This window comes from Tamandua tetradactyla, chromosome 9 (assembly GCF_023851605.1).
Source record: "Tamandua tetradactyla isolate mTamTet1 chromosome 9, mTamTet1.pri, whole genome shotgun sequence".
Classification (NCBI taxonomy): domain Eukaryota; kingdom Metazoa; phylum Chordata; class Mammalia; order Pilosa; family Myrmecophagidae; genus Tamandua; species Tamandua tetradactyla.
The window spans coordinates 96,106,046-96,129,756 of NC_135335.1; the positions used below are offsets into that span (position 1 = coordinate 96,106,046).

A 23,711-nucleotide genomic window follows, 5' to 3' on the forward strand; every position below is an offset into this window, starting at 1 on the left:
TCTCTTTTTTTCATTGTCAGTCTTGCTAGTGGCCCATCAATTTTATTGATTTTCTCAAAGAGCCAACTTTTGGTTTTATTGATTCTTTCTATTTTTCTTTCTTCCTCCCATTCATTTACCTGCTTTAATCTTTGTTATTTCTCCTCTTCTGTTTGCTTTGGGATTAGTTTGCTGTTCTTTCTCAAGTTTCTTCAGGTGTGCTGTTAAGTCCTCAATTTTTGCTCTTTCTTGTTTTTTAATATAGACATTTAGGTCAATAAAGTTCCTTCTCAACACAGTCTTTGCTGCATTCCATAAGTTCTGATGAGTTTTATTCTCATTTTCATTAGTATCCAGATAATCCATTCTGCCAATATATATCTTTTAATTGCCAAGTTTAGTCCATTAATATTCAAAGTTATTACTGAGAAGGCATTTCTTGAATGTACTATCTTATATTTTATATTTTATTTGTTAGATCTATATATTCTTTTCCCTCTTTCTCCTTTTATCCTTGAAATTACCCTTACTGGTACTCTTCAATTCTGTGCCCTCCTCCAGATCTCCCTCTCCTGTCTTCCTTTTTTTTCATCTGGCAGAACTCTTTTTAGTATTTCTTGTAGGGCCAGTCCCTTGCTGACAAATTTTTTCAGGATTTGTTTGTCTGTGAAAACTTCTGACTCTCCCTCAGTTTTGTAGGACAATTTGGCTTGATACAGAATTTTTGGCTGGAAGTTTTTCTACTTCAGGATCTTAAATATATCATATCACTGCCTTCTTGCCTCCATGGTACTAGTTGAGTAGTCTGAATTCAGTTTTACATGCATCCTTTGTACATGGTAGATTGTTATTCTCTTGGCACTTTCAGAGTTTTCTGCCTCTCTTCAACATTTGACAAACTGATTAGTATGTGTCTTGGGGAAGGCCTATTTGGATTTATTCTGTTTGGCATTCTTTGGGCTTCTTCAATTTGTATTTGCATCCTTTATAAGGGTTGGGAAGTTTTCCCCCATCATATCCTCAATTGTTCTTCCTAGTCCTTTACTCTTTTCTTCTCCTTCTGGGATACCAATGATTCCTATATTTGTTCACTTTGCTTTGTCCATCATTTCCCTGAAATCCAATTCAAATTTTTCCATCTTTTTTTTGCCATTTGTTATTTTGAGTCTTCAAAGTCAATTATCCTGTCCTATTCTGGCGTTATGCTTTCCTGGGTTGGGGGCAGATGCACAAGTCATCACTTTTTTAGTGCTGGCAAGTGTGACTGAGGGCCATGAGCGTGAGTGGTTCTAGGGCTGCAGTAAACTGATGTTCCCAGAGCTGAAGAATGCAACTGGGGACCTTACGCATGTGCGGGACTAGGAGTGCTGTAAATTGATGTGCAGAGCTCAGGGAGGTTGGGGTGGGGCTGCGCAACACTATGGGCAAGGTGTGGAGGTAGGTAGACTTTATGCAAGGGCAACAGCCTGCAGGAAACAGAGAGGGGGAGGTAGTGTTCGGGAGGGGTGCAGAATAGGTGGATTGGGCTGCTCTTGGGGTGGGGGTGTGGGACCACTATGCCTACTGGGGGCTGGTGGGATAGGGGCACTTGGAACACAGGGAATGGAAGCAGGTGACAGGGTTCTGATGTGTGAGGTATGGGGTGAATCATGGGTCACAGGGCTGCCCTGGTGAGGGTAGCATGTTCAAAGAATGCAGCTTGGCTTACTTCCTACTCCCAGGCTCCCATCAGTGTACTCTCACTAGTTCTGTGCCTCTGCGCCAGGCTCCAGCTTTTTGCTTCTCAGTTCCTCAGCCTCTGCAACCAGGGCTGTGCTATGTGGTGCAGAAGGCTCTCCCAGGTCAGTTGCACTCTTGAGTCACCATCTCAATAGCCCTCCCATCCCTTCTCTAATTTTTCCATGGAGCAGGGCTGAACAGGAGCTACTCTATTCCGCCATCTTCCCAGAAGTCCATGTCCCTCATTTTGATGCATCGGCCACTCATTTTTTTAATATACATCTTTCTCTTTATTAAAAAAAATTACATTAAAGTCGAAGAGGTTTGGGTTTGATCCTCACGTGGTCACCAGTGCTAAGGGGATGGCAGAACTGAGTCCTCAGGAATGTAAATGCATCACTTGAAAGTTAGTAGCAGTCACAGTGCCAAGTTTGAAGATCTAAATCAAGTCATTGGTATATCCACCAATATGCCCTGCGGGAGCAAGAAGAATGAAAACTCCTTTAAGAAGATAACTGAAAAAATAAAACAGGATATGGCATCAAAAGTGTCTGGTGGGAGAAGTGGGGAAGGCAAGGTATAGAGATCCTCCTCTCTTTTCTGCTATTGCTTAAGGGCAGAAGCAAGTGACCCCAGCATGGAAGCAGCTACTTAGATCCAATAGTGGAAATGCTGCCCAGACTGCTATGAGGCTGATCAAATGGCACTACCAAGAGGTAGAATTTTAGCCATAAGAATGGAGAAAAACTGTTTCAATTTCTGTGCAGTTTGTTTCCCAGATTCCAGTACTCCCTCATGATTAACCATCTCTAAGCTTGCATAATTCATGATAACCATGTTAGTGATAAGAGAGTAGCCAAAAACTCAAGTCCACAGTGCTATGCAACTCCAACTTCTGGGTCTATGCTCATGCCAACAGCATCAGCCTCCAGCTTCTGCAGTAGACGAGACTCTGCAATAGTCTCAAAGTTGGGGCCTCCCAACGTCACATGGGTGTCTTCCTATAGCTCCACTGCATTTGTTTGTAGGCACAGTGAGCCTTTTGTCTCAGACTTTGGTCATAAACATCAGACATGGCAGGCAAATGATGGCCAAATCTTTCATTATTGGGGCTTCTGAGAGGGTTCTGGCCACAGAAGCAGGCACATTGATTTGGTAATGGATTAGCATGGTATCTTCACCCTCAAACTTGGGGCTGAGCCCTTCAACTGCACAGGTGACTACTAAGGTGTCCACGCCCATAAGCCAGAAAGCCCTCACTGAGAATGCTACCTTCCAGAGCGGGTACCCTGCATAAAAGCAGAGTCTTTCCTGCATCACCACACAGGCTTGGACATTCAGGAACCCAAATGCCAATCATCCAGCATGACCTAGTACTGTACTTTGAGGAAAGTTGGGTTTCTCACTGTAGTCAAAGGTCTGGCCTGAGTTACATTCTCAGCCAGGCCTCCTAACCCAGAACCACAGATCATTGCCACTTGAGGTCAGTGCTTGGTGTGGGATAGAAGCCATCCTTCGGTGTTCTCATAATTTTCATATGTGAATTCTTTTCCCCTGGTCTCACCTGCGCCTTCTCAATGAGCCAGCCACAATCCACTCCATTAGTAATGCGTTTTTTATTGTATGTTGGGTGCATTTAAGAATAGAATAACGAAATTTTGGAAGTGAAATATAGAAATCCTCATACAGAATTTAGGATGTAAATGTGTGTCACATTGAATAAGCACTTATATGTCTATGTGTCTGGGCCCACTGAGACTAATTCTAAGAATAAATCAAGTATTTAAACTAAAGGCACTTTGCACAATTTCTTTCTATTTCCTGGCCCCTGGATTATTTATATTTTCCCACAATCTTAGAGTAAGAGGTTTTAGTTAACTGCACAGCCATTATTGACAGATGCTATATGCTATGAGCCCTCCCAGTTTGTGTCTTATCCCAATAATGAGTCAGAACACATAAAATACCATTTTTTTTCTCTACAGTCTGCTTAGTTTATTTACTTTGGGGTCAGTGGTGTTTTCTTTGTTTTTCTCACAAATGTTTTATTAAAAGAAAAATCTCCATTGACACTTAACATAATAAATTTAAATTTTAAGATAAATTAGCCACCCAAGTAAAGACAGTTCAGTGACTGAAAATATTTAGTCAAAGAAAGTCTAAATGTTACACAGGATTCAAGAGGACAAACTTTATGAAGCCATAATGCTTTCATATCAAGGCTAAATCAATTTTATAAGCCCAGCAATTATTTAACTGAGCTTCTATTTAAATTTGAGAAGATATACTAAATTTGTTGAGTACACAAATTCATATTTTTTGCCTGTGATTTCTTGTTCTAAACCAAAGAAAAAGGGAATATATTTTATTAAACTCAATCAGAGTGAGTCTATGTACTTTGGAATCTATATTCAGTACCACTTTTTTCTTTTTTTCTTAATGGTAGAAGATGTACTATGGGGATTCAAAAAAAATGGTGATGTAAATCTCTATCTTCTCTGGAATAGAAAGGAACAATGCATCCAAAGTTTATTTTGTTTTAAAGAAATAAGTAAAAGAAACAATTGGGATTTGGCCCATACTATGTCTATCACCATATATTCTTACATATAGTCATATTAAGGTAGTCTACATATATTATCAATACTTCTTACAACAACTCTATGAAGTAGGTTTTGTAACCTATTTTTTTTTGCATGCTCTATGGTGGAGGTCATATTTCATTCTTTTTCCATGTGACTGCCCCATTATTGCAGCACCATCTGTTGAATTTTGTTTGTTTTTTGGGGAAGTGCATAGGCTGGGAATTGAAACCAAGTTTCCTGTATGGCAGGCGAGAATTCTACCACTGAACTATGCTTGCACCCCATATTACCTATTTTACATATCAGGAAGTCAAGAGTGATTATAGTACTTGCCCAAGTTCATTCAGCTTAGTGACAGAAGTAGTGTTACAACCGCAGAGTGACCTGTGCACTCTTCACTGACAACGGTACATTTCTAGTAGAATAAGAAAGAAACTCCTGGGAAAAATTCATTTTTCCTCACTTTATTGGTAAGACCTTATCTTTCCTCCTGCACTCTGCTTCTGTGCTATGATAGGTTGCTTCAGGTTATGCCATAGACCAGCTATAGAATCAAAAATAAGATTTTAATCAATATACTATGTTATATATGGCTTTTAATGTGGTTATTGCAGCATTTATTTGTAGTTACTGCCTATTTCAATCCTGGGGCAAAGACCAGTTCAATAATTAGAATAAGCAAATTTCTAGAGTCAGAATCTAGAATATAGGTTACCAGGGGATGGGGTGGGGTAAGGAATGAGGATTTAATCCTTAATTTGTACAGAATTTTTATTTAGGTGGGTCATAAAATTTTAGTACATTGTGAACATAATTAACAATACTGTATTATATGTGGGGATGTGGTGAAAAAGGGAAATTCTAGATAGTATATATGTTACTAAAATAAAAATTAAAAAAATAAAATATAGGACTGTACTACCCAAACAATGAACCTTATTGTAAACAAATGGACTACAGTTATCAACACAACTATAAAAATGTACTTTCATGAATTGCAACAAATGCACCCCACTAATGCAAGGTGTTGTTAATAGGATGGTTTATGGGAACTTTGTATTTTATGTGTTTTTTCTGTAAACTGTAACTTCTCCAACAAAAAAAAGTAAAGAGAGTACACGGGTGGTTCAGTGGTAGAAAGCTTGCTTTCCATGTGAGAGATCTGGGTTTTTATTCCCAGACCTTGCACCACCACTCCCTCCAAAAAAAATAAAGAAAAGGGAGAAAGAGGAAGAGAAAAGAAAAAAGACTAGTCTGAAGATATCCAGCGTTACTAGAGATCTTGATTTTGGGGCATTACTCTCGAACTAACACTGGGAGGTTAGATAAATGCCTAGAGTTTCTCGTTTCTTCTTATGATAAGACAGACATAAAATATTTCACAAGAAAATGAATACAGCCTACAACTTGAAAACTACATTTAGTGGATAAAGAAATCAGGCCAGATATCTATAATATTGCTTAATCTGAGTGAAGTTACGACTTCAGACCAAATAATTTTAAGTGAGGAACCTGGAATATTCACCCAATGCAAAGGCAAGCTCTCCTAATATATTGAAAATAGGAAAATTCTTGCCATGGGCAAATAAATACACATATGGAAAGATGTTCAACATCACTACTTACTGAGCAAAAGCAAATTGAAACTGCAGTTATATATCACTTATACCTCTTACAGTGGCTAAATTTTATGAGATTGACCATAATGAGTGGTGATGAGGATGTAGAGAAACCAGCACTCTCCTATATTGCTGGTGGAATTATAACACGGTACACTTTGGAAAACAGATTGGAAATTTCTTAAGACATCGACTATGCCATATATAGTACGGTATATATGTCTAGTCATCTCCAGAGAAATGAAAGAATATATCCATACAAACCTTTTGCACAAATGTTCATAGCAACCATTTTTTGTAACAAACCAAAACTCAAAGCAACTCAACTATGTGTCAACCAGGAACAAATTGGGTTAAATCCATACAATGAAATACTATTCAGCAATAAAAAGGAATGTACTATTGATAAACAACTGCATGAATGAATCTCAAAATAATTATATTGACTGAAAGAAGCCAAATAAAAAGAGTGCATAGTGTATGATTCCATCTAAATAACATTCTAAACAATGCCAAGTAAATTTAGTGACAAAAATCCCACAGTGCTTTGTCTTGGCTCAGGGAAAGCAAGAGAAAGGAATACATAGGGACATAAGGAAACATTCAGGGTAACATATGTATTAATTATTTTTAGGTGGAGATGGTTTTATATGTGTATGTACTGGTCAAAATGTATCACATTTTATGCTTCAACATATACAGGTTATTACATATCCATTAAACCTCAGTAAGTTCACAGGTAATAAGGGTATACTTTGTGAAAGGAAAAAAACAGCTGGAAAATTGGCAAAAACAAAAGTAGCCATCGTACACTCAAGAGGACAAAAGTAACAGATTAAGTTATTTGGGGAAGTAAGAAAGAGGACCTGGGTTGATAGTATTTAGCTATCTTAACTGCTTACTTCTCATAGTAGGTGAAAAATAAATGTCTGATTAGTAAAGCTACTATTAAATTTTCTGTTATTTGCAGCTGGAAGCAATTCTAACACATAAAAATATTAAGCTATAATGGATAGAGCTCAGCTTAGAAATGACTAGATAGAATCAATTTGTTTCAGAAATATGGACTGATAAAACAAATTAGAAAAATAAATACAGCAGATCAGCACAAGAAAAAGATAAATGATATGATATTAGGAAAAAAGAGAATTAATTGATCAATAGTTGTATTCTGAGACAATTCAGTCCCCTGAAAATTCTAGGTATTTGGGTTTGCTAGGTGATGAACGGAAGGCAAGGGTCCAGAACTGAAAAAGTTATAAGCAGTTAGGATATGAAAGAGTAGGGATGGTCTACTCTATAAGAGTGAACAGCACTAAACTGGGAGGAGTGGGGACTTAGCATATAACAGCTTCACTAATTCTTAGCTTATTCAGGTTACAGGCACGGTCAGAGTGCAAGAATCAGCAAAGACCTAGGAAGAAACAAATATCAGAAGGCTGAGTCCAGATAAAAGAAACTGGAAGTGACAAGACCAGAACTAAATGTACCAAAGGAAACAGTGCAAGAGGGCAATGCCTGGAAAGCCTCATCTTAAAAGAAGAATGCATCCAAAATGCTCATTGCTCTTGAATAAGAACTGGGGGAGATGGCATATGTGTAAATAAAAGCCAACAAATCACATAACACAAATCCTAATAGTGTAGAACAAAAGAAAAGCAGATAATTAGCTACATAATTGCATCAGTGGTCTTTTATAAAGAAATAGTAATCTAAACCAATATAGTAAACATCATTTAAAATTTGCCAAACACTCTTTATAGTTTAATTATTTATACATATGTTAGTTTGAAGCTGTTATGTACACCAGAAAAGACCACGTTCTTTTAGTCCATTCTTATCGTGCAGACCTGTTGTAAGTGGGACCTTTCGGTTAGGCTATTTCAGTGTAGATGTGACCCATCCAGCCCATTCAACGTAAGTCTCAGTCCTTTCACTGGGAATCTTCATGAAAGGATAAAGGACACAGAGAAACAGGCCCAGAGAATCTGAGAGACAAGGACATACTCACAGGAAGCAGAGAGAGGAAGCCACTGAAGCCAGAAGCTGAAAGAAGTGAAACCCGAAACCTGGGAAAGAAGGACAGGAGAGGGCTGGCCCTGTGCCTTCCCATGTAACAGAGGTGCCCCAGATGCCACTGGCCTTTCTTCAGAGAAGGTATCACGCTGCTGATGCCTTAATTTGGACATCTTTACAGCCTTATAACTATAAATTTGCAAGCTAATAAATCCCCATTGTAAAAGCCAACCCATTTCTGGTGTGTTGCATTTCAGCAGCTTTAGCAAAATGAAACAGTATGCAATATTTTTCATTTCTCATTTCACTTCATATACATTTGGCAAAAATAATGTGGGGCTTTTGTTTTGCCCAATTTCTTAAATGTCGTATTACTGAATCCTTAGTAAATTAATGTGGATCAAAGACAAAGTAACCTAATGCAACTATTCAAGTTACAATCATAGCTTTAATTATCTGGCTGCATTTGTTAGGATATCTTATTCAATGAAATAAAGATTAATTAACTGATTAGTCATGAAAAGTCAGTTCAAGGAAGAAATCATAAAATAAGGTTTGTGGAGTAATTCTCTATCAATCACTGGCTTCAATGTTTCTGTAAGATGCTAGGTAGCAGGTTGGTAAATGGATAGCTCTCCTTTAGGGTCAATATCATGTTTTTTATTTTTGTCCCAAATAAATCAGCTGACAAATGCTGTGCTAATAATCTCTTGATGATGGCTCAACATCTTTTTTTAAAATTGACCTTCTAACTGAAGTAACGTACTGTCTTTCCTTCATTATCTACACCCATAATGACTCATCTATAGTTGACATCCAGTTTTGCTTTCTTTAAAGAGGAATGAGGTGGGCCACGGTGACTTAGCAGGCAAGAATGCTTGCCTGCCATGCCAGAGGACCCGGGTTCGATTCCCGGTGCCTGCCCATGTAAAAAAAAAAAAAAAACCAGTAGAGAGGAATGAAGACTAAAACCATTAGCAGTCTAATTTTTAGAGTTTAATGATTTTTCCACCCACGTCTAATTTAATAGCATTTTAAAAGCAACTCATCTTCATCAAATTCTTCCAATTTGTTTCAAAGTAACAACTTTCTTTGTTATGCATTCACTTTGGGGGTTTACATAATGTTTCATTAAATTACATAATAGCAAAATAAGTACAATTGACATAAACAGCTTTGAGAATTAAAAAAAAAGCACCCACAATGAGCCCTAAGGGTAGTGAATACTGAGGGTCTTTGGAACTATGCAACAATATTGAACATTCTTCCTGGGTTTGTGTTATGCTTACTACATTATGTGCTATGCTTCCCTGAGGTAGAAATTAGAAATTTTTGTGTAATTCTCCCTTGGTTAAGATGCAGGTAAACTACGAAAAAGGCAAATGACAAAATGATGATATTCTCTGTCACTCTGTCCAATAGGCTCCAAAGTCACTATAATCAAATAGCAAAAAAAAAAAAAAAAAAGAAAAGCCCAAATGTCTCTCCCCAGAGTTCTGTTCAAAGCTGGATTAATTCCATGAGCTTTATAATGTTTAGATAATAAGAGGTGCAAGATAAATATTCAAAACTGAAATATAGTAGCTATTGCACTTAATGTGATAATCTTATAGTTAGCAAACATTACTTTTTGGGCTTTCTAGAAGTTTACCTTGTCACTATCAGGCAAAAAGAGTCTCCACATGTCTTTTTAAAGGAAATGCTAGAATTTCCTTACCATTGCTGATATAAGATATTAACTCTTTTGCTGCTGCAACAATCAAACGGAATTTTTTTCTCATTTGTTTTTTTGTTTTTTGTTTTTTTGGTCTGGGAGGTGGTTTATGTGACTAAAATAAAAATTTTCAAAAAACAGCATTGGCCTGTACATCAGAAACAGTGACACCTAATGCAAACCATGGACTATGGTTAAGAGTACAATTGTAAAAATGTTCTTTCATGAGGTGTAACAAATGTAAACACACCATAAGGTGGTGTAAACAATTGGTGTAAACACACCAAAAAGGTGTCAATAATAGGGTGGTATATGGGAACTCTGTATTTTCTGCATGTTTTTCCTGTAAACCTTCAATTTCCCTATTTAGAAAACATTTTTTAAAGATTCAAAATATTAATAAAGATTTATGCATTAAGACTTTACTTCAATTAAAACCATTAATATTTCATTTCTATTAAAACGTAGTGAACTCGCTAACAGTGGTTACTTGTACCTGGTTACTTAATTTTGTGATTTTTCTGATAAAACTTATAAATTATTTTTGATGAAATTTGATTTTAAAATCAAAATCTTCTTTATTATTTCTCCATATACTATTGTTGGATTATAATTAAATACTGAGAAAGAAGTGAATTATATTCACCATCAGTCAAACTTAATCCCAAAGACTTTGAAAAAAAAATACTTCTTTGACATACATAAAAATGAAAAAAATTTAAAATATTAAACACTTTTTAAGGTATTAGCCTCTATTGAAAAATTGTTATAAGATAAATTTTCATCATTAAAGCTTGAAATAGCATGTAATGAACATGGCATTTACTTACTGTGGCAAATCTCCAGTAGATCTATATTGTCCAAATTTCTAATAATTCTCTTTGGTAACAGTAACAATTTAGTTGATATTAAAAGAAAATCCATGCAGAGTAGAGGTTTCACTGCTTTCTTTGGGGTATTATGTATGCAGACACTTATATTGAATGCTATTTTCTAATTCAGGCATTTCATATTTATTTTTGTTTCTGAAGCATTTTATAACTGAACATAAATAAGTATAAGACTTGCTATTACATTTTCAGAAAGTCACAGAGATGGCAATATATTTGACTTTTCAGCATTGTATATAATTTCCTCAGTGGACTTTACTCATACCTTAACGCAGCAGAGATCGCATTTGCTGTCTTGTATTATTTAGCTTTTTCCTTTGCCAATTTGAGCACAGTCATTAGTAACCTATATTAACAAAAATGTAATGCAAATAATAAAAGTAATATCATAATCTTCAGGTAAAAAGAACTTTTAGAGCATAGCTTTATACATAAAATAATGAAAATACAGTACATGTGCTACCTCCCAGTGGTTATTGATAGGAACTGCTCTGTTTATTACAAAATAAAGGCTAAAGCTAGGCAATTGTTTTCTAACATTTATGTTAAAATATAGTCATTCAAACATAAATATTTTAGGAAATCTCACGTAGAGTTATAGTTATCATAACTGACGTTTTGAGGAGGGAAGGGGAATAGTGGCGCCGAAATTCATTTTGAAGTAAAATGACATTTATATCCCCTCAATAGGGTAATTTTCTAAATATATTATAACTGTTTTTATCTTTAATATAGCTTTGAATTTTTAAAAAACCATTTTCTGATAAAACATTTATTTCCAGTCTCAAACATACATACATTTTGATGACATGGAATATGACAGAGTCGATTATGGAAGGAAGGAGAAGATTGAAAAGAGAAGACAAAAGGAAGAAACTGAGAGGTTTAAAGGGGATAAAGAAAAGGGAAAGATACTGAAAAAATTCCCCTAAAGTTTTACTGGAAGAAAAAAATAAGTTCTTTCTTCTGCAAGACCTTTACAGTCATTATATATTTTATAATAAACATTGGAAAGGAGTGTCTGTTTTTAGCATTATAAAAATAGCAACTGCTATGTTCATAACTACAAACAAGGCAGGGAGGATTGGAAATAGAGTGCACACACACAGAGTGAATCAGACTATGACACAAATACTACACCTGGACCAGTCACCCTTGGGGATATGGGCATTCTCCTAGAGTACCAACCCAGGGTTAGACACGGCTCTTCTAGGAAGAGGATATCACAACTTCTTGAGGGAATTAGGAGGATTCTCTACCCCACAGGGCAAACTTATTATAAATGAGCAGGAGTTCTTCATCAACCTCAGTTTCAGTTTGAAAATATGCCAAAGATTCTTAAGAAAAGAATTCATGCCAACTTCTCATACAGACTTTCCACAGAAAATTATTCCATCTCACCTAAGATACTCTTTATTACGTTGGACCAGATCCCTTCATGCTGTTCTATATGTGTTAAACTTCACATTAACTCTTCTGATTTGAGCAATCTTTGCACCACTCCTATATCCTGACATACGGTATTAGTAGTTTCTCAACCTATCCTAAGAGTTTAGCTTAAACCATTTCCAATCTGTCCTCCATTAACTGTTGATCCAGCTGCATACTCTGATCTGTTTCTATCACATTTTGTCCCCTGTCTAAAAAGTGTCCCCCAAACGTTCTTACATGAAGCAATCACTCATAGCGCCTATTTTATAATATCGTTTCTTGGATGCTACCAATCCTCCCACTCTCTAGAGATTCCAAAGCCAATTAAATATATCCTTATACATTATGCCCCAAAGTCTGCATTTTAGCAAGTATTCAAAGTGGCTCTTGGATCATAGTTAGATAAATATTCGTCCTCCAATGATCGATCTAGACTATGCCGTCTTTTAGCAGCCCAATGACCAAATGCCAGTTCCTACAATAATGGAATGTTAAGCTTATTGTCCCTCCCACACACAAGTAGAACAAACAGTAACCTGAGGTTGACACTCCAGAGGCAGAAAATGGGATCAAATCCTATAAAATCGAGTGTTTTTTTTCCACCAGGAGTTATTTTATAAGAAGTGTTCCAGTGCTTTTGAGTCCTATCATGCAGTATATCAATTAGTCAGCTGTTGATGTTTACCTCATCTGCACATCCAAATTCACCCATATTTTGAGAAGAGTGATTGAGTTCCCAAGCAGGAGAAAACCTATTTTTTTCCAAACCACCTTTAGCTCTGAAGAAATTCTGTTTACTTATTCATGTCAATCACATTCTGAATTCTTTCTGTCCATTTTTTAGAGTGATTCTTTGGCCCTTTGTTCCTCTCTCTTTTAACAGGGTTCCTTTTTCTCTTTTCCTGGCTTCCTAAACTTAATCAATTGCCCTCTGAGACATATGTTACCTTATTTCTCTGCCTGAATTGACCTCAATGGAGTAGCCCATTTAATCTACAATAATTGCTATTTGAATTCCAAGTCTTGGCTCATATTACCTTTTCCAATTCAGTTGCTGCCAAAGTTCTAGTTTATCCTCAAACAATATTCCTATCATGAATAATTATGACTCTTGCCTTCCAGTCCCTGCTATTTCCTTTTGGATAGAGAAAGAGTCCTGGAAACTCAAGAGGAGGGTTTTGATTGCCTCATGCAGTCGTCAACCCCAATTATTGTCCTATTAAATGGCATTTCCATAATTATTTGACAAATTTCTTTCATGGAATCTTGTGTAATTCTACAGTCAATATGACAATACTATCTGGGGACTCAGTCCACCAGGATCCCTGGATCAATACTATTCCACATCTACAGGGTGAACATAATATGTGGAAACTTCTGTGATTAAAACAAAAGACTTGGGGTCTCCAACAGTAACTGTTAAATAACCCAAGGGATATCAGAATTGCTTCTATGAGTCCACCGTCAGGCAATGCCTTCATGAGGCCAGAACTCTGTGGGAATGACCACTGGGCCAAGAAGAATTTCCCTAGGAATCAACAGAGTAAATGCCTTTATACTCAAGCTTCTTGTTGATTAAATGCATCAGAGGCATGGCTGTAGTGAAGTCACTGCAGTGAAGTACTAACTATGATAGTAAGAATTGGAGGTTACGAGACTGAGAAAATTAACACTGTTAAGATCCTGAAGAAAATCATATGCCATGTATAAAATTTCAATTTTATTCTATAAGTAACAAAGACTCTGTAAAAAAAAAAAGGGTCAGGCAGTTGAAGTTATGATGACAATTGTGTTTATACAGATTGTTTTGTGGAAAGTGAGGGAACTGGATAGAGGGAGGCCAATTATGAGGTCCCTTTACCAGTCTGGATTTAAAAATCATATGACCCTGAATTCAGGAATTGGAAGTGAGACTGAAAACATGCTGATGAAGTACTTAGAAATTACAGTCAATAGTGCTGGACTCAACAATTCCTCTGGTAGGTGTACATTCAACAGAAATATGTACATATAATCACTGAAAGTCCCCTATAAAATATTTAGAGTAACACTGTCATTAAGCATATAACACTGCAAACAATCCAAATGCCTTAACTGAGTACATGAATGTAGCTCAGCATATGGTTGATTATTGTGTAGCAATGAGAATAAAGAAATCTTGCTAAAATGCAACACCATGGATGAATTTCACAAGCACAGTATGCAACAAAAGAAACTGAACACAAAACAATACATACTGTGACATTCCATTCATATTGCATTCACAACTAAACAATTTAATCTATATTGTTAAAAAAAAAAAAACAGGACAATGTTTAGAATTGATAGGAAGTATCCTCAGAAAGCTCTCTGGGTCTGTTTCCGAGGTGCTGGATATGTGCTGTTACCTGACCTAGGTTGTAGTTACAATAGTGTGTTCACACTGTGAGACTTCATCTGGCTGTACACTTCTGTTTAGTGCATTTTCTGTATGTATGTTATACTTGAATATGTGTTAAAAAATAAGATTTGAATAAGATTTTAAAAAATCAACATGACTATGATTAATTGGAACTGAGGAGAGAATGAGTTATAGAAATCAGATCTAATCATGTAACCATATTTTTCATTTTTAAAATGTTTATCGTGCATCTGTTATGTACAGTACAAATGACAGACATGCACATAAAACATTGTGGAAGTTTATATTTATGCTTCAGGGGGTTTTGAAAAGCTGTATGAAAAAGATAGTATTTGAATAACAGGTTAACGAATTGTGCTGGTTTGAAATGATGTATGGACCCTAGAAAAGCCAAGTTTTAATACTAATCCCATTTTGTAAAGGCAGCAGTTTCTTCTAATCCCTATTTAGTATTGACTGTTTGAAACTGTAATTAGATCATCTCCCTGGAGATGTGATTTAATCAAGAGTGGTTGTTAAGTTGGATTAGCTAGAGGCGTTTCTCCACCCATTTGGGTGGGTCATGAGAAGTTCCTGGAGTCCTATTAAAGAGGAAACATTTTGGATAATGAAGGAGATTCAGAGAGAGCAGATCAGAGTGACATAGCCACCAGAAGCAGAGTCCCCCAGCCAGCAACCTTTGGAGATGAAGAAAGAAAATGCCTCCCAGGGAGCTTCATGAAACAGGAAGCCAGGATAAGAAGCTAGCAGATGACTCCGTGTTTGCCATGTGCCCTTTCAGATGAGAGAGGAGCCCTGACCGTGTTTACCATGTGCCTTTCCAGATGAGAGAGAAACTCTGACTGTATTCACCATGTGCCCTTCCACTTGAGAGAGAAACCCTGAACTTCATCGGCCTTCTTGAATCAAGGTATCTTTCTCTGGATGCCTTAGATTGGATGTTTCTATAGACTTGTTTAATTGGGACATTTTCTTGGCCTTAGAACTATAAACTAGCAGCTTATTAAATTACCCTTTTAAAAGTCATTCCGTTTCTGGTATATTGCTTTCTGGCAGCTAGCAAATTAGAACAGGGATTGAGGAGGATTTCATCAGTGAGGGACTGCAAATAATGATGCTCTAAGCAAAGGAAAGATTATAGCACAACAGAATATTCAGGATCAAAAAGAAATTTGGATCACAAAGGGTCTTGAACGACAAGTTAGGACTTTATTAAGTATGACTTGAAAGGATTTAAAAGATTTTTTTAATGGACAAGTGTCATGAAACAAGTTATAGAAAATAAATCATAGGTGGGGTGATTTGGAAAGATGAGATTCAAATCAGGAAGATTCAAGTTGCTATGGTCAAGGTGAGAAGTTTCAAATATTTGTGCTACCATTATGCCAGCAGAAGTGGGAAGAGTGAGAATGAGCAGAAGACTCACTACTACTAGAAAACTTTATATTTATCATTTTTCTTTAAGTGTCATATATTGAAGGATTTGTTAAGTATATGGATTTAAATTAAAGCCCAAAACAAACATTTAACTGAATTTCCATCTAACATACTTTCCATAGAAGTATAATTAACATTGAGTAAAATGCAGCCTTTTCATGTGTACAGTTCAATGAGTTTTGTCAAATGTATACCAAGCTGGATATTACAATCAAATTATAGAACATTTCATCACCCCAAAATGTCCCCTTAAATATCTTGGCTGCCAATCCTCCATGCACCTATCAGATCCTTACAATCGCTGATATGATTTTGTCCCTATTAATTTACCTTTCAAAGAACATCATATAAATGGAATCACACAGTTGTGTTTCATTTAGCATAATGCTTTTGTTTCATCAAGATCATTGTGTGTGTTAGTAGTCTTTTCCTTTTTACTGCTGAGTAGGGTTCCATTTTATGGATGTACCACAAGTTTCTTTATTCATTCAAAGTTATTTAGACATTATGGTTGTTTCCAGTTTGGAAAGATTCTGAGCAAATCTGTGATAATGCTTTGTGAAAATATAGGTTTTCATTTTTCTTGCATAAAGGTATAGCATGGGATAGTTGCATAATAATGTTTATGTTTAACACTAAAAACAAAAGCCTGCTATCACATCTAGGATTTAATTTTATCCTATTTCAAACATAATACTTAGCCTATTACCGTTTCACGAATATTGGTTGAAAACAGAAGACTCCTGGGTCAGAGGCAAAAGACTTTATTATCAACACCACAGCAGCAGTATGAGCCTGAGCCTGCTTGCATCAGCTTCCTGTGATCTCCAAATCCAAAGGAGACAGGTGGGGGATAGAGATGGATGCCTGCTCATGCAGTGGGTTGAGTTATAGGCAGGGAATACTCACTGGGGAATGCACCTCTTTTGTAGTAAGCAATATGCAAATCTACTCTTTATCCCATTCCTCAGCATTCTCACTGTAAATATGACCTTAACAAATGGCTTGGTAAATCGGGCCTTTTATTTCTGGCATACTTAGCATTTCTGTGCAAGGAACCTCAGAGCCTTGGAAGAATGATCTTCCAACGATAGTCAAACTATTTTCAGAAATAGCTTTAATTTTTGCATTCTCACTAGCCATTTAATGAGGTTTCAGTTGTTTTGCATCCTTTTAGCACTTGGCCTTGCCATCCTCTTTCATTTTGCTATTCTAGTGAGTGTCTAGTGGTATCTGATGGAGATTTAATTTAGCATTTCCTAATGACCAATGATGTCCAGCATATTGCCATGTGCTTATTTGTTATCTATATATCTTATTTGGTGGAGTGTCTGTTTATTTCTCTCTCAAAGTTTTTGAGTTGCTTTTCTTATGGAGTTGAAAGAGTTTTCAATATATTGTGAATACAATCTTTTGTCATGTATGTATTTTTCAAATATTTGGTAACCATTTGTCCCTTGAAATTATTATTTTCTTAACAGTCTTTTTCAAAAAAGAAAGGTTTATAATTTTTGAGGAAAACCAATTTATAAATCTTGTAATATTGTTTAGGTTTTTTGAGTCTTAGCTATCTAAGTAATCTTTGTTAACCAAATATAACAAAGATTTTCTCATATGCGTTTCCATAGAAGTTTTATAATTTTAAATCTTATTCTCGAGGATCTGACCCATTTTGAGTTGTTTTGTACATGGTGTAAAATAAAGGTTAATGTTAACTTTTATATATGGATGTCCAATGATTTTAGGGCCATTTATTGGAAAGACTGTGCTTTCCCTGTTATCTTAGCTCCTTTGTCAAAACTAGTTGGCCATGTATGTGTGGTTCTTTTCCTGAATAATCTATTTTGTTGCATTGATCTATACATCGGTCCTATGCCAAACCCATAATCTGGGACACAAAATGAGTCCTTAAAAATTATTCCTTTTGTGAATTTGCAACCAAATTTTAGAATTAGCATATTGATTTCTACAAAGTATATCATGGGTTCTGGTTGGAACTGCATTTAAATCAGTAGATAAATTTGGGAAAAATTGACATTTTAACAATATTGGGTACTTTCATCTATGAAATAGCCATCTCTTTCTATTTATTTGTTCTAATGTGTTTTCAGAAATATTTTTAATTTTTAAAATGCATATTTTGCATATATCTTGTTACATTTCACCTAAGTATTTCAGGTTTGTGGAATTTGAAATGTTATTGATTAAATTCAATTTCCAATTGCCCATATCGAGAAATACAATTGAGTATTTTACATATGAACTTTGCAGCTTGTGACTAATAAACTTATTTTTTAGAACTAGTATTTTTTTTAGAAGGTTCTTCCAAATTTTTCTATGTAGATAATCATGTCATCTCTGAATAAATTTTCTTTAATCCTTAAATTTTTTTGTCTCGTTACAAAAGCTATTACCTCCGGTACAATATTGAATATAACTGGTCAAAGTTAAACATCTCACTTCTTAAGGGGAAAGCATTCTTTATTTCACCAATAAGTATGATGACAGCTATAGGTTTTACAAAGATGCTCTTTTATCTGGTTGAATAAATTTCTGTATATCCTGAGACTGCTGTGCACATTTTCCTGAATAGATATTGAATTTTTCAAATTTTTCTGCATGGAGAAAATCATGCATTTCTCTCATTTTAGTGTGTTGATAAGATGAATTAAATTAATGGGTTTTTGAATGTTGATCAAACCTTGCATTCTTAGTTTTATGTCCACTTGAACAGAGCGTATTTTCTTCTTTTACATATTGATGGATTTGACTTGCTAATATCTTGTTAAGGAATTTTACATCTGTATTCATGAATGATACTGGTCTGTAGTTTTCTTTTCTTGTTATAATTTGCATTATAACAAATGCAAATGTTTTAATGCAATACCAAACATTTTGGTATTGGGATAAGGTTGGCCTCCACCTCTTTTGTTGGAAAGAGTATAAAATTGGCAATATGTCTCCCTTTACGGTCTAGTTCAATTCACCAGTGAATCCCTCTGGGCTTGGAATTCTACCTAGAAAGCTTTCTAACTACAATTTCAATTTCGACTTTATACTATAATATGTTTAATCCATATAGAACTATTCAGAGAATCTATCCCTTCTAGAGTGAATTTTGTTAGTTTGAGAAATTCACCCATTTGTCTAACTGATTAAAATTATCAGCACAAAATTCATCATGAGGGCGGGCCGCGGTGGCTCAGCGGGCAAGAGTGCTTGCCTGCCATGCCGGAGGACCCCGGTTCGATTCCCGGCCCCAGCCCATGTAAAAAACAAACAAACAAACAAAATATAATAAAAAATAAAGATGTTTCCCTTCCTTCCATCCTTCCTTCCTTCTCTGTCTTTCTTTCCTTCCTTTCCTTCCTCTATAAAAAAAAAAAAAAAAAAAATTCATCATGATATTATATTTTTCTCTATTCCAGAAATTGATTATTTATTTCTTGATCAACATAGTTGAAGGTCTATAAAATAATGACTTATATCACTGGAAATTTGTGTAAATACAAATATACCTTGTTTTATTGCAGTGCACTTTACTGTGCTTCACAGATACTGCATTTTTACAAATTGAAGGTTGATGATAATCCTTCATGGAACAGGTTTACAGACACCAGAAATGTTTCTGTGTCACATTTTGATTATTCTAATAAAATTTCAAACATTCTCATTATTATTTTAACTGTTATGATGATCTGAGATCAGTGATCTTTGATGTTACTGGTGTAATTTGGGAGTGGGGGGAAGCACCAACAACTGCACCCATGGAAGACAGCAAATTTAATAAGTAAAGTGAATAGGTAAATCATGTGTGTTCTGACTCCTCCACCTACTGGCCATTCCCCTATCTCTCTTCCTCTTCTTGGGCCTCCCTATTCCCTGAAATACAACAATATTGAATTTAGGCCAAATTAATAAACCTACATGGCCTCTAAGCTTAAGTAAAAGGAAAAATTGCACATCTCTCACTGTATATGAAAAGCTCGAAATGATTAAGCTTAGTAAGGAAGACATGTCAGAAGCCAAGAAAGACCAAAAGCTAGGCCTCTTGAACCAAACAATTAACCAAGTTATGAATGCAATGGAAACATCTTAAAGGAAAGTGCTAATCCAATGAACACATGAATGATAAAAAAGTGCAACAGGCTTATTGCTGATATGAAGAAAGTTTTATTGGTTGGATAGAAGATCAAACCAGACACAATATTCCTTAAAGCCAAAGCCTAATCCAGATTAGAGAGAGAGAGCAAGGTCCTAATGCTCTCCAATTCTTTGATGACTGAGAGGGGTAAGGAAGTTGTAGAAGTTTGAAGCTAGTAGAAGTTAGTTCATGAGATTAAAGGAAAGAATTCATCTCCATAACATAAAAGTGCAAGGTGACACAGCAAGTGCTAATGCTGTGATATCCAGAAGATCTAGCCCCGATAATTGACGAAAGTGGTTGAAAGGTTTAAGCAAGCGGGTCAGGTGAGGTCCAGAAGGGACGGTTCTCTGGAAGTCAGTTGTCCGGAAGGAGTGTTCCTGAAGTCATGTTGGGAGGGGCGACACAGCCTCCACTGCTCCAGTTGCAGTGCCCTTCCCCGTTCCCCTGACCTAACAGTGGTTACACCAAATAATAGATTTCCAATGTAGATGGAATAGCTCTCTAGTAGTAGAAGATGACATCTAGGACTTACATAGCTAGAGAAAAGAACTGAATGTATGGCTTCAAAGTTTCAAAGGACAGGCTGACTCTCTGGTAAGGGGCTAATACAGCTGGTGACTTTCAGTGGAAGCCAATGCTCATTTACCATTCCAAAAATCCTAGGGCTCTTAATAATTATGTTAAATATACTCTTCTTATGTTCTATAAATGGAATAACAAAGACTGGATGACAGCATATCTGTTTATAATATAGTTTCCTGAATATTTTAAGCCCACAGTTGAAACCTGTTGTTCAGAAAAAAAGATTTCTTTTAAATATTATTGCTCATTGACAATGCATCTGGTCACCCAAGAGCTCTGATGGACATGTATAATGAGATTAATAATGTTTTCATGCTTGTTAACATAAGACTTTCAAGTATTATTATTTAAGAAATACATTTCATAGGCTATAGCTGTTATAGGTAATGATTCCTCTGATGGATCTGGGAAAACTATTGAAAACCTTCTGGACATCTTCACCATTCATTACATTACATTGCATTCATTACATTAAGAACATTTGTGATTTATGGGAGAAAGTCAAAATATCAATATTAACAGTAGTTTGGAAGAAGTTGGCTCCAACCTTCATGGAAGACTTTGAAGGGTGGTTCAAGACTTCAGTAGAGGAAGTAACAGCAAATGTGGTGGCAATAGCCAGAGAACCAGAATTAGAAGTGGAGGCTGAAGATGTGACTGAATTGCTGCAATCTCATGATAAAACTTGAACAGATAAAAAGCTGCTTCTTATGAATGGACAAAGTGATTTCTTGAGATAGAATTTACTCCTGGTGAAGATGCTGTGAACACTGTTGAAACGGCAATCAACTTCATTGATAAAGCAGTGGCAGAATTTGAGACCATTGACTCCAATTTTTAAAAAAGTCCTACTGTGGTAAAATGCTCTCAGCAAGCATCACATACTACAGAGAAGTCTTCCATAAATGGAAGAGTCAATCAGGGTAGCAAACTTCATCATTGTCTAATTTAAGAAATTGTCACAGTCATCCTAAACTTTAGCAACCACCACCCTGATCAGCAACAATCAACATTGAGGTGAATGCCTCCACCAACATTGTGGAGATTATGACTGGCTAGAGGCTCAGATGATGGTTAGCACTTTTTAGCATTAAATAATTTCTTAAGACGTGTACATTGCCTCTCAGACACAATGCTCTTGTAAACTTCATAGACTACAGTATGGTATAAACATAACTTTTTTTATTGTTGTTAAGGTGCATGGTCCAGGAATCGAACCCAGGTCTCCCACATGGAAGGTGAGCATTCTACCACTGAACCACCCATGCACTTAAACATAACTTTTTAAATGCAGTGGGAAGCCAAAAGTCATGTAACTTGCTTCATTGTGATACTTGCTTTATTGAGGTGGTCTGAAACTGAAATCACAATATCTGAGCTATGCCTATAGCAAGTTTCCTGCCCTCCTCCAGTGATCGTGTACATTTGTTTTGTGCCAGTGCAGGAACCTGAGCCTACACAGATTTCCACTCCTTTGGCGGGGCAAATGGCTTTACTTTCACTCCTCCCTCTGTGAAAGCGCACCTATACCTGGGACTTTGGGTGGTAAACTTTCTTGCCCCTTCACTAACAATGGAATTTTGTTGCCTATTCCATTGTACCATTTGAGTTGTCTTCCTCTAAGCTCAGACAACATTTGCTTCTTATCCTTTCATCGACACATGTTCACCTTTGGTTAAGACTGGATACTAGTTTTCTACTCCTTCCCTAATCACAGATGGCTGATTATCTCTACTCTTCCTTAGAGGCACTGGAATTTTGCCTGGTCCAGGGGATGGGAGAGTTTTTAACCTCTACTCCATTTTCATAACATTTTTGCTTGTGTGAGAAAAGAGGCCTAGAAGTGGGCAGGGATTTGTGTATGTGTGTGTATGTGTGTATGTGCCACTGAGTGTGAGTGGAGGTGGGAAGAAAGGAGACAGGATGACAAAACTTTTCTTTGTGGGTATAGGAAAAGAGCTTGTTAGGATGCCCAAGGACTCTGAACTGGCTACTGCATACTCATCTTCTAAGAGTATGTTCAAATTTTGGTTGTTCTTCTTACCCACTTTAATGGCAGGCTCTTCTTTCTCCTGTTCATGTCCTTTCACGATTTCCATCAGTATGTTACCCTTTGGTCTTTAGTTCATCAGGTTGCATTGATTACTCAGCTCTCTGATGAGCTCAAAAAATTGTTTTTGTATATATGTGGATTTTTTTTCTTGCAGTTAGGACGTACTCCAGCAACCTTAAGGCCACTCAGATTTTGACTTGTCTTTTGTAGTTACTGGGATACTGGCCAGCCATTTGTCAGCATGCAAATCTGCTAAAATTATTTATCATCAAATCACTCATTTAAAAGTGATTCACTAATACTGATTCACTAAAGGAAGGGAATCAAAGGCATGAGAGGTGATTCTGATGGGAAAGGTGACTAATGTGAGTGATTGGGCTTTTTACGGAGTTACCTCAAAGACTTGTACCACTGTGCTGAGTATTCGACTTCAAGTTTAAGTACTCTTTAGCATAAATAGGAAAGTGACTATTATTAAACAGCTTCAGTTGCCTCAAACAAAATACATATACTCTCATGTGCACAAGGGCACATGTAAATAAAATTAATTTGGGTGTTAATAAAATATTTGTGTTTAGATTCTCATCATCTCCAGTGTAAGTCTCTGCCCTGTTCTGTCATCTGACAGCTGAAATGCAATGAGACGTGAGGACTTATAATTGCTAAGGTATTTATATGATAAGTGGTGAAGTGAAAATAAGTTGCAAATAGCTGTTAGATTTCCATATCACATGACTGCCTGAAAATAGGTATCATTATTAATGGGAAAGTTAAACTTAAAAATACTCTTGACAAAAGCAAAACAAAACAAAACAAACAAACAAAAAAAAACACTCAACTATGGTACTGGACATGGCCATACTATTAAGTTTCTATCAAGTTCGAGCACCTTTGTATGGTCATTCTGTTCTAAATAATGTACTGAAAATTAATGTTATACTGAATTTCTTGGATTGTTATAAACCAACAACTGCAAAATCAATTGAAGGAGGACCTGAAAACAATGTATGAAGAAAACAAAGCACTTGTAGGCTTTATATACCTACTAAATAAAAATCAACACTGCAACAGAACACTTTTATTCATCAAACTAATTGTCCTCTGAGTTCTTCGTGAGACTCAAGAGAGAAAAGGAGAG

General features: G+C 36.1%; 1 pseudogene; it reads right to left on the bottom strand.

The window, feature by feature from the left end:
* Positions 1–2,394: 2,394 nt before the first annotated feature.
* On the bottom strand, positions 2,395–22,619 carry LOC143645761 (purine nucleoside phosphorylase pseudogene; annotated as a pseudogene).
* Positions 22,620–23,711: the final 1,092 nt, after the last annotated feature.